At 52.0% G+C, this 15,688-nt stretch overlaps 1 long non-coding RNA gene across 1 annotated transcript; it reads left to right on the top strand.

Moving 5' to 3' along the window:
• Positions 1-4,585: 4,585 nt before the first annotated feature.
• LOC121065003 lies at positions 4,586-7,625 on the top strand. The gene is made up of 3 exons (XR_005816857.1): positions 4,586-4,996; positions 6,283-6,455; positions 7,277-7,625. It is a non-coding gene; the product is annotated as an uncharacterized LOC121065003 (long non-coding RNA).
• The last annotated feature ends 8,063 nt before the right edge of the window (positions 7,626-15,688 follow it).

The raw sequence follows: 15,688 nt of genomic DNA, 5'->3' as shown, positions 1-15,688 counted from the left end.
GGTTGCTGACCTTCCCGCTTCTGAACAGGCCTTTGGACAAGAAAACACACGATCAGTATTTCATCCAGGCCCTCCCTTCACAGCAGGACAGACAGCAGGGCAGACAGCCCCATCTTTCCACAGCGCCATGAGCTGGGTGCGAGGCACACAACACAAAGCTCCCGCCTGTTTGTATCGCCGATGCTTGCTAGATGGAGCCCACGATTTCCTCCTCCTGGCCCCGGGCCACGGAAGGACTCCATGTTATTCAGCTCCCTGTTTAATCATTTACAGCAAGGTGGGACGGGCACCATGCTGCCAAGGCGAGGTGACACCCCCAGGAGCCCCAGCCCACCCATCACTGCCTCTGCAGCCCCACACCAAGCTGAGCAGGGGGCTCACCCCCAACCACAGCAGAGCCTTCCAGGAGGGCTGGGTTATTCGGAGTGGTCCGCATCCAGCCACCTAGCTCCAAGGTGACACCACTCTGCGCCTACGTGACCAACACCCAGTTCCTCACCCTCCCCACCCAAGGAGAAATTAACCCACGGCGAGGCTCCCCGTCACACCCTGGGAGCCTGGTCGTTACCTGGTGACCTGCTAACAAACATATTCCCCACACCATGATGCCGTGAGCACTCTGAGCCCCCAAAAGGGTGCCAGAGGGCATCCAGGTCTCTTTGCGGGGTCAGGAGCATCTCTGCACTCCTCATCCCCAGTGCCATGCGCTGGGGGCATTCGCATCTCTGAATGGTCTTGTGCTCTTAGGAGAGCTTTGCAGGACAGATAGCGGCTGGCGTAATATAACAACAGCGGTAGCCTTCTGATGTGGTGGAGAGCTGCCACAGCATTAATTCACCGGTGTTTTGCACTGAGGAGCACTCTGCAGCACGTCCCGTGGTGACGCAGCTCGGGGAGCTCTGCGCGTGCCGCTCACCGAATGCTGCGCTCACGGCCCCAAAGTCCCAAGCACCCTAAAGGGTGTGGGAATGAGGGCATCAGTAAGACATAAACAGGAAGAGTGAGAGAAATCTGTGTGTCACCGCTGGGAGGGCCTTGTTTCCGAAGTAACTGGGTGGATCCTCAAGCCTCTGGGAAGGACACCAAGAGGTGACCTCCTCCTTCCCTCCGCCCCAAGGCAAGAGCAAGTGTGCCTGAACCTGTCCTGAGTGCTCTCAGCTTAACCTGCCCCTGAAACATCCCAGGCCACAACATTCGCTGGCCCCAGCTCTGCCAAAGCTCTGCCTCAGTTTCTCCACCTGTAAAAGGAGGAATTTGCAAGTGGATCCATTGCTGGGTTATCGGAGAGGCAGTGGGGAGGTGAGCCTCTGGCTGATGCTTGATGATTTGCAGCCATTTGATGAAAAGCAAGAAATACACACAAAATATTGTGTACTTAGGGCTGTTGACACCTGCTGAGGTGGGTGTGACACAGCTACAAAGTGCTGTCAGTCTCATGATGGTCCAGGTGTGCACACACGTGCTTGTTTGGTTCTTCTTGTGCTCCTCCAAGCACAAAGGGAGCATTTGCCTTACAGAGCAGTTCCCAGTGCAGGGACTGTGGCCAGATTTCCAAGGGACACCATGTACCTCCTTTTAACTGCAGTTTGAAAGAAGCTTTTTTTATTTTTATTATTATTGTTGCTGTTGTTATTCTATTGGGCTTGGAAAATGGTGTGAATCACAGTGCTAGACTTCCTAAAAAAAAGTCAACATTTGGTCGATTGGGCCAGCATCCTACTTCAGCAAGGAGAGTGGCAAAAATATTACTATTTTTGTCCAACATTGCATATATCTGGTGCCTGTGTGAGCACTGGACTGCAAATACAGCCAAACGTGTGCTTTAAAAAGGGAAGCATTTTTATGGCACTAATTGCAACACCCTCAATCTTTGAATCCTACTCTTTGCAGGACATCATGGGCTTCCAAAGCTGCGTAATGTGGGTCCAGGTCAAGACCAATTCAGCACTTTGCCTGAAGCAATAACTCTCAATCCTGTGCAAAATCATGCCATCAGCTTGAGCTTGAATATTCATGTTGTACCAGACAGGCTCTGTGTGCAGCAGACATCCCAGAGAGCCTCACAGCTGTACCAGCCCACTGCGGAGACACTGCAGGGTCTGCCCAGGATCTATAGGTTCCTGGTGTGATTCTCCACCACCCCATATTAAAAACAAGGACTTATTCCTGAGAACAGAGACAGCTAGGAACTTCTTCTCAAATTTGGACAATAGTTCTGGCTCCTGCAGAGCAGGAGATCAAACTTACTTAGCTGAAGTTGGTTCAATGCCCCATATGTTATTGTGTTCCCAATTTAGCTCTGAAGTCACTGCTCCAGTCACTACTTAGAACACTAAACCTGTGTCATTAAATCATCTCGGAGCCCTCTGGGGAACAGTTAAGACTCAGGATGGCCTCTTGGTATTACTGTGCAATTTAGCTGGGTTCAAATCCTGTTAGCTGAGAAATATGATGAAAATGTATCCAGGAGACCGGTGCTCAGCAATACAGCTTCTATTCTTGACAGATGCACAAGCCCAACTTTCCACTGTTAGTAATTGCTGAAGACTCGGACCTCGTGATTTATCCAAGGCTCTTAAAAGCTTGATATTTGCTGTTCTTCCGGCGCGGAAATGTGAAGTTTAAATATAAAACCTGCCTCAAAAAGTTGTGTGCCATCCAATCGGCCAGCAGGTTTCCTACAGATGATAGTGCACTGATCCTGGCATAATCCAATGTTTCATAAATGTCTTAAAAGATTAACGCATCATTTTCTGCTCAAATGACAGAGGAGAATCACATCTCTGCAGAGTAAACACTGGCAACAGTCTTGCATAAGAGCCAGCAATTCTGCTAAAATTCTCCTCTGCACTTCCTTACAAGGGCAATTACATAATCAGAAACCTGTATCTATCAAAAGCAATCCTCTTCATTAAACAAGATGCTCTGGTAAATGCACAAGTGCACGCTGAATGGGAAGGAAGGGAAGGTAGCCGGACTGCATCACCTGGCTGGCTTGCAGAGAGGATTTTAACCTTTGAACGACTCATCCCTGCCTATTTTCTTTTGTTTATTATCCAGATCCAGCACTAGGAGAATGCGTCTGGCTGCACCAAGACCCCTTGAATCCCCATCTTGCAAGGCTCGGTGCTTACAGACTTGCACATGTTCCATCCTTCTCTGTAAAAGACAAGAATTGTAGATGCAAAGGGGCACAGAAAGACTCAACAACTCAAAGAAGACCTGTGGATGCAGAACAGCCAAAGAAACCTCACAGGTTCTTTGTTGAACCTTTGAGGAACTAAAAATTTTCTACAGATTCACTACTCACTGTCCCGCTCAGCCGAGCTCCCTTAGGAACACGTCCTGCCCCTCTCTCTGCCAGAGTCCCTTAGTTTCTAGTTTCTCCTAAGTCTCCAGATGCATAAATTAGGGCAATTAGTGCTTAAATCTTAAGGTGAGTGCAGACAGTAATGGGCATCTGCACTTCAGCTTTTCATCTAGACCCCACACCATCCATGGGGAGACACCACCTAGGATGAGATGTCCCAGTCATTCCTGTTTCTCTCGACTTTCATGGGTGAATCTGCCACAACCTGCCACAGCCCTGTCATTTCTCTGCATTTATTCTGCAAACAGACACAGCAACGGACACCATTAGCACAATCTCCAGATACAGATAAGCAGCTGTCTCAGGACAAATGTCATTTACAGCCATATACTTGCCCTGAAGAGCCATATCCAGGTATAAAATCACCAGATACGCTAATTAGCCTGCTAAAAGTTCTCTGCTGTGTTGATAACAAGAGTTCCGGGGAAAGCCTGGCTCTAACTCAGCTTTCTGCCTTACAGGAAAGCCGTGCCCTCACCGGATTTTCCTCTTGAGCTGGTGACACGGGCTAGGACTGTCCTTGGGAAAGATAAGGCCAAATTGTGCAGGAGCCCTGAGGATGCCCATCTGGGTTTGGGAAGGGCTTCACATCTCAGTTCTTACTGCCTCATCGTGGTGCACCTGGATGGGGAAAATAAGGGACAAAAGGACTCAGAGAATCATAGGATGGCTTGGGTTGGAAGGGACCTTAAAGATCATTCTACTCCAACCCCCTGCCATGGGCAGGGACACCTCCCACCAGCCCAGGTTGCCCAAAGCCCCATCCAGCCTGGCCTTGAGCACCTCCAGGGATGGGGCATCCACAGCTTCTCTGGGCAGCCTGTGCCAGGGCCTCACCACCCTCTGAGTGAAGAATTGCTTCCTAACCTCTAATATAAATCTATCCTCTTTTAGTTTAAGACCATTCCCCCTTGTCCTATTATATCTACCCAAGTAGAGAGTCCCTCTCCATTATTTTTATAAGCCCCCTTTTGGTACTGGAAGGCCACAGTGAGATCTCCCTGGAGCCTTCTCTTCCGTAGGCCGAACTTCCCCAGCTCCCTCAGCCTGTCTCCACAGGAGAGGTGCTCCAGCCCTCTGATCGTCTTTGTAGCACTCCTTTGGACCTGCTCTAACAGATCCATGACTTTCTTGTGCTGGGGGCCCCAGACCTGGACACAGGGCTCCAGGTGGGGCCTCACAAGGACAGAGCAGAGGGGGACAATCACCTCCCTCCCCTGCTGCCCACCCCTCTGGTGATGCAGTTGGCCTTCTGGGCTGCAAGCACACACTGCTGGCTCATGTAGAGCCTTTCACCCACCAAAACCCCCAAGTCCTTCCCTGCTGGGCTGCTCTCCACCAGTTCTTCTCCCAGCCTGTACTCCAGGACTGGATTTACCACACGCAGCCTCCCCTAAGGCAGCCGAGCGAGGGATGTAATTCACTGAAGTGCCTTCTCTCAGCAGGAGAGACCTTCCTGACTGCTGCTAACGAAATTGCAGGAAACAATATTTTCCTGCTCAGCCCTGGCAAGCGAACAGCACAGAAGGGACGTTTTTGGCAGCGTTCCTCTGAGAGAGCAAAAGATAACGCGATGACTGGGTGAAGGCAAGTGGGAAGCAAAGAGAAGGAGGCCACGATGGTAAGGTCAGTCTGAGACAGCCCGGGGCAGTGTCGGGAGCTGGAAAGGGAAGGGAGGCGAGCACGAGGAGGAGGAGGAGGGAGGAAGAAATGGGACAGCGACAGAGAGGCAGGAGGTAGACAGGGAGTGCCTGCCTGAGGCTTCCTATAGGGACCATCTCCCATACAGAGCAAAGGTATGAAACCAGATGGATTTCGTTCAGACCTTTATTTCTGAAAAGATCCCACGTTACATTCAGGCTGATCCAGTAGTGATCTGACAGTCCCATGTTTTCCTTCACTGCTATTCATTGCTTTCCATGCAGACCCCTTAAGTTTCAAGGCTAAAAGGATGGAACCTCCCACCACTGCCAACCACCCAAGCTCAATTTGGCCAGTAAATAAATTCCCCCCTCTGAAGCTGCACCTGCTTCTCATGGGCGACAAAAAGGAGTTGATATAAGCAGCATGGAGACATACCAAGGAGGATACTGCTGTGGTCCACCCTCCTCTCACCCAGGCACGAAGCCATCCTCCTGCACTGGCAGTTTTGGTGCTGTAGCAGTTCATCCTATCCAGAGCTTCCAGAGAGGGGAACTACAAGACCAGGAAGCATTGGCAGAGGATCTGGCGAACTCTTCAAATCCTTCACTGCAGTGGACAAGCTGTCCTTGGAGAAGTGGAGCTATGAAGCCTATTTTTTTAGAGACTGGAGGTTTTTAAAGGATGGGTTTGGAGATTTTGAGAGACTTCTCTGGGGAGAATGTAGTGCAATCATAGCGCTGTATTTCCAGTATTGGAGACACCAAAAGAGACCTTTCCTCCATCCAGTAACTGGTATTTGCAAAATCGGCAGGAGTTTTGATACCTAAGGTCTTCAGCCCTTCGTCTGACCTGGTTGAAACAGGTGAAGGATTCAAAGGCCTGAATGAGCAAAGGGAGAAAAGCATGTAAGAGAAGGCAAAACGTTATTAGCTTTGAATCTCCAGCAAACTGAAATCAACATCCTTAGCTATTGCCTGTGACATGCATTAGGTATTTCTGGATCTGACCATGAAAAGTTCTGAAAAGGTGACTCAGTCGTTTCAGTTTAAACTTTGTATTTTCAGGAAAAACACACTGAGAGGAGGAGAGTGAACACCGGGCAATTGTCTGATTAATTTTTTGACATACGTTCACACGGGCAGTTGTGCAGTCAATAGACTCATCAAAAGCATGTTTTAAAGCCAAGCATGAGGTTGGTGGGATAAAACAAAGATTTTACTGGAAAGCATTAGTGCTGGAACTAAAAACCTGTCGTGGTCTGCCTCTAGGATCTCTGCAGCTTGTCTTCCCAATGGGAGAGAGCAACCAGGAAACAGCGGCGGGGTTAAAGAGCAGAGCTCAAAGAAGAGAAAGGTTGGGAAGCAACCACTCATAGAGTACTCGGAGGACAAACCTGTTCTAGGAAGCCACTTCCAAATACTCTAGAATGAGAGTTAAAAAGGTAAAAAGGCTCTTAAGATCAATTAGTCTTTGCAAATGATCCCCTGCGATTGAGTTTCTGTGGGCCAGAGGAAGGTAGCACACGGGTTACGGTGGGAAGCGGGCACCTCTGCATCCTTCTGAGGCTCAGCAGGGTGAGCATCATGCTGGGACGGTAGAATTGTCAGAGCCTGCACCAGGAGGAAGAAAAAAAATCAAGGAAAACTGCTGATGTTACTGCCAAGGGGATTGAAAAGCTGAACTGCCTTAGAGCAGGTCACTTCCAGAGCACTTGAAAACTGCCTTCAAATTATCCGGTCAAATGAGCGTTAGATAAGCAGAGGCTCTTTTTGGGCCTTCAGGGGAATTCAGACAAGAGGGTTATTCAGCAGCTGGGTGATTACGAAAACTTTCTGAGGCAGGTGGGGGATAAATCATTGCTGCCAACCCAAGACTCAGCTGGGAGGGTGGCTGAGGAAAGCTGTGGGGCTGAGCTGGGGCAGGCTCCTTCCTGACCAGCTACCAGATCCCCAAGCTTTTTGAGGAAGCTGATTGCAAAAAGAGGTGGTTTTTTTTTTTTTTTTGCTTGGGTTCTTTTTCAGCCAGGTTTCCTATGTGGCTAGGAAATCCCCTTATGCAGTCACTGTGCCTGTCTGTTCCTCCCCTCCTGCCCAACAGTTTTCACCCCACCAGCAACAACCCCGGGGCTTGCAGAAGCACAAGGAGAGGTTGTCCTAGGCGTGCTGTGAAAACGGGCGGGCAAATACAGCGAGGTGTTTGGGATCTAAGGGCTTGAGCAAAGTGCCACGGGGTCACTGTCCCTCTGTCCCTTCCGTAATACAGAGGACCAGCCTGTAGAAAAGCTGGGGGATGTTCACCCTCCAACACACTTCGGGTTGTGGAGATGGATGGAGGATATTCCTGTCTGGGGACCATCTCAGCCCACCAGCAGCCAGGGCTAAGCCTGCTCAGGGACACACTGAGGTTGTGCACAGCAAAGGGACCTGGAGAGCACCACGTCTGTGGTCTGGCAGAGGACTGTCAGAGGAGATGGAGATGAAGACGGCTGGCAGACAGGAGTCTGGCTTCTGCCAGTGAGTCACTGCAGAGCTGGGCAAGCTGCACGTCCTCTTGTGCCTCCGGTGCTGGCAAAAAAATATAGGATACAGATCTGTCTCCATGTTGGGCTCTGAAATTCTCCAAAGGAGGCAGAGGAGGGAGGCAGGGTATGTGTGCTAGCCATCGCCTTTTGATCCCTAAAAATGGAAAGTGCTTGGTTTGTCCTGCAGCCAGCAGTTAGTGGTGCCATGTAAATCAGCAGATGATGAGTCGAAGTCTATCAGCAAGGTTAGTGAAGGACACTGGAGTCACTGTTTCCCCTTCTCTTCCCTCTCCCCTCCTTGTCATAACAAAGATCTCCTTCTGTCCTTCTCTTCCCTACAGAATAAGTTAGGTCTGGCCATCTCCAGCTCAATCTCCTGCTCCAAGAAGGGTCATCAGAGTTAGGCCAGGAGCCTGCTGGGTGAATTTTGAGTATCTCCAGGGGTGGAGATAGCACAGGGGTGTTTTGTGTGGCTGCACCAGACATAAGAAATGGCGGGGGAAGGGCTACACAAATGGCACGTGCTGATGGCACCTAGGGGCGCAAGGCAGCAAGGTCCCAGCAGATCTACGTGCACTGTCTCAGGACAGCTGGGCTGGGAGACAGAGCAGTGAGTAAATCCTGGTGACTCACTGCCACAGGACAGGGTGGAGAGACCCAGCAGCTCCTCCAGGGGACAAAAAAAAAAAAGTATATGAAGCCAGCAAATTGTCACCCACCTAGGAGGAAGCCAGGAGACATGAGCAAGACTCAGTAGATGGCATCTCCTTGTTCTCCACAGAGAATCCTGGACAGGCAGCTTGGACACCAGTGCCAAACTGGTGGGCACACATCTCTTGGTGCTCGTGGATGTGAAGGTGAGAATGCAATGAGTGACACCAGTTTAGTTTTGGGGTTTGGTTTAAAGTTAAACCACCTTCCCTACTACAAGGTCTCGCGCTGTGCATTACTGTATTGACACAACATCATTTCCTACAGCTGCAGCTTCTGTTTGTCGCCTCATCCTTTCACTGTGCACATTGGAGAAGAAACTGACTGCCTTTTCTACAGCCTCCTCTTAAATAGTAGAAGACAGCAAGTGCATGCCCCTGAGCATTGGCTTTTCCAGGCTGGTCAAACCCATCTGCCTCAGCCTCTCCCCATACGTCTTGTGCTGTCACACAGAATCACAGAATCACAGAATCATCCAGGTTGGAAGAGACCTCCAAGATCACCGAGTCCAACCTCTGACCTAACACTAACAAGTCCTCCACTAAACCATATCACTAAGCTCAACATCTAAACGTCTCTTAAAGACCTCCAGGGATGGTGACTCAACCACTTCCCTGGGCAGCCCATTCCAATGCCTAACAACCCTTTCGGTAAAGAAGTTCTTCCTAATATCCAACCTAAACCTCCCCTGGCGCAACTTTAGCCCATTCCCCCTCATCCTATGGATGTCTCCACTGGACTTAAAACAGTTTGTTGTTCCCTCTTTTACTGGGGGACCCAAAACTGACCACAGTGCTCCACATAGAGGAGGATCATCACTTCCCTCAACCTGCTGGCTCTGCAACGGACGTGCAGGAGAACACCAACTGCCATCAAATTCAGTAACGGTTGAATCAAAGCCATCTCAGAAGACCCTGACAGTTCTGCTCTCCCTCCCCGTACCATGTCTTTGGAAATCTCATCTGAGAATGAGCCTATGGATACCTCTCGTTACTTAGCAAGTGTCTCCCTGCAGGAGCAGCAAGAACAAGCTGTTGCATCTTGAACAGCAAAGCTTTAAGTATTTGCTGATGCGAACTAACATGCCACTCTCCATTTAGATTCGTATGTCCACTCTGTTCTGTCTGATAAATTGCCTCCCATGTAGAATTAGAGAGTCACAGGATGGTTTGGGTTGGAAGGGACCTTAAATATCATTTTACTCCAACCCCTGCCATGGGCAGGGACACCTCCCACCAGCCCAGGTTGCCCAAAGCCCCATCCAGCCTGGCCTTGAGCACCTCCAGGGATGGGGCATCCACAGCTTCTCTGGGCAGCCTGTGCCAGGGCCTCATCTTTTGCCCCATGAGCAAAACTGATTAGGAGCAAACCTAGGAGAAATGAACAACAGACACCTCCTGCCGGCTTGGAGATGAAAGGGTGCTTTCAAATCACTAAGAAAACATGATTTTTTAAAAAATGTTCCAAAGCAGGAGCCTAATTGAGCTTTTAATCACACTCTCACCCCTCCAGGCTCCATTGGCATGTTATTCCCCTGGCTGATAGAGCTCCTCGTAGACCAGAAGCGAGAGCAGGAGGTTGTGAGACAGGACGCCTGGGCTGCCCTGAGGTCTGCCCCCAACCTGCTGTGGGAAACGAGTCTCAGCCCTGCTCCTGATGGGCTGCGCTGGCAGATTTGGAGGCCGAGGGTTTGCCTGCGAGGTGGTTTTATGCAGCATGCGTCACTGCAGCTGTGGTTTCCACCGCACTTATCGTTACGGCACCGTAACGCTTCCCTGTCTTACAGAAGTGTCAGGAAGATTAGTTGATGTTTGCTCAGCGCTGGACAGATGCGAGGAGAGGGGAAAGGTCCCCTGCCAGCTCTTCCTTCTCGCTGAGCAAATGTCATTCTCTCTGATGATGTTTTCAAGCCCTGCCAGTATCCCTCTGCTTGCCTTTACCTCCTCCCCTCTGGTGGCCCTTGCAGACCAAGGTCCCAGAGCAGAGTTTCTCCCGCCCAGCACAGCAGGAACCTTCTCATGGGAAACATCAGGGCTCTTAAAAAACCCTTCTTCTTTCTCACCCCTTGCTTTCCTACCGAGTCTGTGTCCTCCTATCCCTCCTGCTTTGTGGCCACACGCTGTGTGGGGCTGGTAGGAAGCGCTGGACAGACCAAGTGGAACCAAGCCGGTCCCTCCTGCACCTCCATGAGGGCAGGAGTCTGCTGAATTATTACTCATGGAACAAAGGAAGAAATCCCATTTTATGTGCCCCTGCTCTGGCCCCGCTTCTCTCTCTCTTTGCTGCCATCACATCGCAATGGATTCGTCCCCGGGAAAGAGAGGCAGGTTAGCTCTGAATCAGCTCTGTGGTCCCACAGAACCCAACGCCAAAAATCTGGGAAAAAAAAATGCAAAACTCTGCATTGCTCCCAGCAGGATGAGCTGATGCCAAGTGCTGAGCCCCTGGATTGGGGCTGTGATGGCTCTCTGAGGCTCTGCTGTGTGTCAGCCCAGGGCAGGAGCACCCCAAGAGCAGAGGGTTTGGAGAGGGATATGAAAGCAGCAGCATTGCTTCAGGGACAGCAACACACCTGGGAAAAAGGCAGGGGAATGAATGCACTTGCTTCCAGCGTAAGAAGGGCATTTGGGTTGATGCCAACCTCAGGACAGGCAGAAAAAAAGCAACCCACCAGCAAAAGCCCCCTCAGTGAGGCATTCCTGTAGTCCTGGGAGGGAAATTCATGAAGCCTTGACCCATGTGTGTTTTTTTTTTAAACCTTATCCTTTAAAATAACCAAAAATAGGAGAGCCAGAAGAGGCAGGAATCTCAGCAGCTGAGGAGACCCACACTTTGAAAGCATCCTAAAACCCTTCCCCGGAGATACCTGCTGGCTTGACCATCCATCCAAGAGTCTCTGCTGAGGCTTTTGCCTCTCTTGCTTTTGCCAAGCTTCCCAGCTTCGATGGAGGACAACAGTACGAGATGTTGAGGCAAATTTATGGAGCAGGTCAAGACATCCATCTCTTGTGCGCGAAGCCCAGCCTCTGGGTATTGCAACCCGCAGGATCACAAATCCCAAACTGCTTGGGGTGGGAAGGGACCTCTGGGGCCATCTGGTCCAGGCCCTGCTCAAGCAGGGCCACCTCCAGCAGGGTGCCCAGGACCACGTCTTGGTGGCTTTTGAAGGTCTCCAAGGAGGAGACTCCACAACCCCTCTGGGCAGCCTGTGCCAGCACTCAGCCACCCGCAGAGGAACAAAGTGCTTCGTGACGTTCAGACATAAACCAAGTCCATTCACCAGGCCTTGCAGCGCAGCCAACTGAGGCAGTAAATCAGGCTTCTGCTTTGAAGAGGAAAAGCATTTTTGCAACGGACCAAGGTGCCCGGCCAGGGTTTGCTAACAAGCACGGGAGCAGTTGCCATGGTAGGAGGAAAATCTCTGGGCTGATTAGGATTAAACATTGGCTTCCCAAAGACCAAACAGAGGTGGCCCTGCTTGAGCAGGGGCTGGACCAGGTGGCCCCAGAGGTCCCTTCCCACCCCAACCAGTCTGTGGCTCTGGGATTTTGTAAGCAGAGCTCCCAGCTCTCCATTTAATAAAGCCACAAGGTTTCTCAGATGACTCTGGCAAGGAGGCCCCATGACCAGCTGCTGTTTCTCAGAGCTGTGGGGCTTAAGGCACACGGGGCATCCAGAGCTAAGCAATCTGCCCTCTTGCAGAACTCAGCGCTGACCATCTCCGCCAAGCCCACAGCTTGCCTTTGAGCAGTAATTTTGCTGCTTTGAGTTCAGCGATTTCCAGCAACGGGGAACCTCCTGTCCACCAGCTACCCCAGGTGGCTGCCTGCAGTGGTTCGCAGCCTCCGCTGGTTAAAAACAGGAGGTTTTTGAACATATCCAGCCTCTGCTCCAGCTGGCTGGACGTGGTCAGGTTTTCACAGCGTGGCTGGAGCCTCGTTCACCCCTTGGCACCTCTTTGCACTGACCGCATCCAGGTCAGCTGTGGATGCTAACAGCTGGATATATTTTTATTACAGCTCAACATCACGTCTCTAGCACACACAATTTCAGTGGTCCTGGTAATGCCAGCACTAACAGCACTGACAGCCTTTGGCATGACCTCAGACAAAGCCCTAACCCCAATTTCCTTCCCGCGCATCCCCATGGCCGTGTCCTCGCTGCTCTGGTTATCTCACGCTGTTTTCTGCTTTAAGCCAGACCTCCTCCCCGGCGCTCGGTGCTGTCAGAGAAGCCACCTCGCCTTTCAGCTGCCGGTTTCTTGGGCATCCAAGGTAGGGCAGCTGCTGCCAGGTGGGACACGGCAGGATCCCAAAGCGGTGGGAAAGCTGCAGGGATGAGCCACGCAACGCCTGGGCTATCTCGAGAGGAGCGAGAGAGGGAAAGCTAGCGTGTGAGATCTGACAGGCTCATAACAAACCCAGCTGGCTGGCACACACACCGAACCCAAAACACCCCGGGCCACCCCCCTCCCACCCTCCTGATACCATCACACCCCTCCGCGTTTAATTAAAAAAGGATTAAAGCCGGCTGCAAGGACGTGGGCGATGGCTGAGGTCAGGGGGTGCCTTGCGAACAGGCGCCAAGCCCCGCAGCTGGTGCTGGGCCACTGGGCTGCCTGCTGGCGACGCTGACTTCTCCAAAACCTGGGAAGGTCTCAGCTGAGAGCCAGGCACCGCATCCGGGCTGTTTTTTTCTTACAGAGCTGCTCCGGGATGAGAGCTGCAGGGAAAGGGTCAAATTAGTGGTGCAGGAGCCCACAGGGGATGCTCACACTGCTGGTAAGGGCGAGCAGGACGGGGACACATCTCCGCTGGCCCTTCCTGAGGCTCGTGTTTGGCTGTGTGTCCTTCCAGAGCTCACGTCCCACCCCCGGGAGCCCCATGCAACCATCACGGCCCCGTCTGTGAGGTTCAGCTCAGGCAAGCAGCTCTGTCGCAACACCACAGGGCTGCTCCAGCCCGCTCCCCAGTTCCCAAAGTGGGATTTTTTCACCAGGCAGAGCTCAGAGGTTTTCTTCCAGCCAGGCACACACCGGTCCTTCCCAGATCCAGGCTCATGAAAAGCCCTGGGAAGGTGTCCATGGATGGGGCACAGTACCAAGGAGCCCCCAACTCCCCTCGCTGGAGGGGCATTCCCTAACCGTGATGGGAGATGGCTGGAAGTCACCTCCACAGTGGGGTTAACCTGGGTTTGAAGTCTTAATGTCAGAGAATTTCACCTTCAGGAGAGTGACTTATTCTCAGGAAGATGGAGAAAAACTTAGTTAGAAGTTTATTAGAATGTCCTGGGTTAGAAGGGACCCACAAGGATCATTGACTGCGACTCCTGGGTCTGCACAGGACCACCCAAAAATCAGACCATGTGTCTGAGAGCGATGGGACGTGGTGTGTGGTGGCAGGAGAACAGATGTCTCGGGTTGGTGGATGGACTCTACCACAGTGATGTCCCCACTGGGAGCCCTGGGCCTCTTGGTTTGTATCACTGCAGAGAACTTATCTGGAGGACACGAGCGGGTCAGCAGCTTGGTGCCTCGTCCAAGTTGTGACACAGGGCCAGGCCTCGCAGGTTGGACAGGCCAGTCCCTGGCATGTCAGTCCTCCCGGTTTGACCTGACACAGTCACACATCCCCTAAAGCATTTCGGCTCAGCCCCAAACCCAGACCTTCTGCAGTGCCTTGGCCATAACAAGCCTGAAGAGCCCAGCAGAGTCCTGGTGGCCTTTTAAGCTCTTCCTAATAGGATTTAATAGAATCACAGAATAGGATCATTAAGGTTGGAAAAGACCTCCAAGATCATCTGGTCCAACCACCCCCCTACCACCAATGTCACCCACTAAACCATGTCCCTAAGCACCACGTCCAACCTTTCCTTGAACACCCCCAGGGACAGTGACTCCACCACTTCCCTGGGCAACCCCTCCCAATGCCTGACTGCTCCTTCCGAGAAGAAATGTCTCCTCATTTCCAACCTGAACCTCCCCTGGCACAACTTGAGGCCATTCCCTCTAGTCCTATCACTATCTGCAAGAAGAGGCCGACCCCCAGCTCCCCACACCTTCCTTTCAGGTAGTTGCAGAGAACAATAAGGTCTCCCCTGAGCCTTCTCTTCTCCAGACTAAACACCCCCAGTTCCCTCAGCTGCTCCTCACAGGACTTGTGCTCCAGGCCCTTCACCGGCTTCGTAGACCTGCTCTGGACACGCTCCAGGGCCTCGATGTCCTTCTTGTAGTGAGGGGCCCAAAGCCGAACACAGCACTCGAGGTGCGGCCTCACCAGAGCAAAGTACAAGGGGACGATCACCTCCCTGGCCCTGCTGGCCGCACTATTCCTGATACAAGCCAGGACGTCAGTGGCCTTCTTGGCCACCTGGACACACTGTGGGCTCACGTTCAGGCAAGCATTGATCAGCACCCCCAAATCCTTTTCCCCTGTACAGCTTTCCAGCCACTCTTCCCCTTCCCACCCGTGGAGAACTCAACTTTTAGGTCCTTTAAAAGCCCCCAGTCCCAACAGCCTCATTAATTGCTGCCGTCCCCGTGGTGCTGTCACCCAGCCTTGGAAAGAGCTCTCCCTCCCTCCACACCTCTCACCTGCCAGAGCCCAGCTGACTCACCCGCTCCGCCTCGGGCAACCCACGCAGCCACCAATGATGATTGAATTACCTAACGATTAAGCAGGGCCTTAAATCTTTGCAGCACTTAACGTGTATTGACTAATTAACCCGAGCACCTATCTGAGGTAGGTTAGGTTCAGTCTTGCAGGCGAACATGCCCACGGCTGCCTCCTGGGTTGAAGGCAGAGCCACCATTTTGTCCCCATGGGACCTGCGTGGCACTGCCCCTATAGGGCCCGCCGGGACGTCAAGGGGTCACAGGGCCCATAAGACCATGTCCCTAGCCCAGGGTTCTTTCAAAGCCTGACCTTGACTGGGCTTTTCTCCCACATTTTCTGTCTTCTCAGGGAGGGCAGGGTTCAGGTTCACCAAGCTATGGGCATCCCACAAGCAGTCAGGTGCCTCTGGCTCTGCCTGGTTCCCAACCCCACAAGACTCGGGGCCTGATCCTGAGTGAACAATTAACCTTCTTCCTCCAATGCATCTGCTTTTCACCCAGGTGAGGGTAAAAGAAAATGCCCTGCAGGTTCCCAACCATCAGCTAAGGCCAACATTAAGCCTGCCTTGGTCCCCCTGTACTGATGAGTACAGGATCCCCCAGCACAAGGACAGACACCCCAGCTGTAGGCGACCCCATTTGACTTCCTGACACCAAAAGGTTCAGTCCCTGCTCCAGCCATGTGGTGCCCATAACAGCAAGGAAGGGGTTTGAGCCAAAAGTGTCAGCGTGCAGGTTGCAAAGGTATCTCCACAGCTTATAAGGGACAAGGGACACCCTTCCCGTGTCCTCCATCTCACGCTGCTGAGGACAGGGCTCTTGTCTGCGC

The sequence above is a fragment of the Cygnus olor genome, chromosome 2 (genome assembly GCF_009769625.2).
Source record: "Cygnus olor isolate bCygOlo1 chromosome 2, bCygOlo1.pri.v2, whole genome shotgun sequence".
Taxonomy (NCBI): Eukaryota; Metazoa; Chordata; class Aves; order Anseriformes; family Anatidae; genus Cygnus; species Cygnus olor.
This window is presented reverse-complemented; position numbering and strand designations above follow the sequence as displayed.